At 32.1% G+C, this 1,335-nt stretch overlaps 1 protein-coding gene across 1 annotated transcript in view; it reads left to right on the top strand.

Annotated features, from left to right (window-relative positions):
* The window catches only part of LOC106868471 (cell death abnormality protein 1), a gene marked incomplete at its 3' end in the record, with an annotated part of 329,389 nt that overhangs the window by 175,364 nt on the left and 152,690 nt on the right, over positions 1-1,335 (top strand). The window lies entirely within an intron of this gene.

Raw genomic sequence — 1,335 nt, forward strand, 5'->3', positions numbered from 1 at the left:
TGTATATACACATGCATATATATATGTATTTACACATGCATATATATGTATATATATATATATTTATGCATATACTCATGCACACATATATATGTATATACACATGCATATATATATATATATATCTACATACATGCATATATGGGTACAGGACATCACCAACGGTGCAAATAGCATGAAATAGTAAACAAACGAGGGAAAAACGAGTGAAATACGTAAACAACGAGAGAAGAAAGGAAAACAGGACAAGTAAACACCGGGAAGGGCCCTTCATCAGTTGTCGGCTGTCTAAGTAAATATGCATATGTATACATCCATACACACTCACACACACGCACATATATATATGCGTGTATACATATACATACAAACATATGTACACACACACACACGTGGGCACACAAACGCGCATATGCACACACAGGCATGCACACATACGCGCGTGCACGCACACATATTTCTGTATATGAAATTTGAATATATTTATTCATGTACGTACGTGAGTGATGTTCGACAGTAAATTGAAAATAGTCGATCGAAATATCTTTGTCGAAATTTCTTTAACGAAAAACAACTGATAGAGGTACTAAAAAATATCTGTATTCTGCAAAGCGTCTTAAAAAGTTTACTTAAATTTTCCCTATGTACAACCATAGAGTCGACCATTTATATGCAGTTGTCCATAATGGAATGGAATTATCACGAAATTTTATAATTTTATTCAGCTGCTAATTGATTTTATGTACAGTAAAAACATTACTTCTATTTCCAAATATTGATTCAAATACTACATATTTAGAACCAGCAATGATCACAGCCATACAATACCATTAACATAAATTAAATAGATATCTATGCACCATATGTAATGTATACATACAGTTGATAGGCCAGTTATGCAAACATATTTCCCTGTTTACATTCGGTTCGAACATATTTTTATTTATATTCATTCGTCTCAATAAAACATTTTTTCGAGAGATGAATATAAACTATGCTTTGCACTTCGAACCGTTTAAATACCTTTCCAATCGGTGATTCCTGTCCATATTACATCATTTTCATTGTTTTTCAAATAACTTTTTAAATGTGATATGCTTTAATTTCTTCAATAATCCGTGCTGTCTCTTCTCTACCTATCACCTTCGCCTCTAATCTTTCTTCCACTTTTATTCCCCCTATTTTGTTTTATAAATTTTATTTCTATATTTTTTAATACTTTATTATATTGTTCTGAAATATTGTGCTTTCATTTCTGTCTGATTATCTGTCTCTTTAATTATTCTGTCATTTACTCCTCCCCACCCATTTCTCCTCCTCCTCCTCCTCCTCCTC

Source organism: Octopus bimaculoides, chromosome 3, assembly GCF_001194135.2.
Source record: "Octopus bimaculoides isolate UCB-OBI-ISO-001 chromosome 3, ASM119413v2, whole genome shotgun sequence".
In the NCBI taxonomy this organism is placed as follows: Eukaryota; Metazoa; Mollusca; class Cephalopoda; order Octopoda; family Octopodidae; genus Octopus; species Octopus bimaculoides.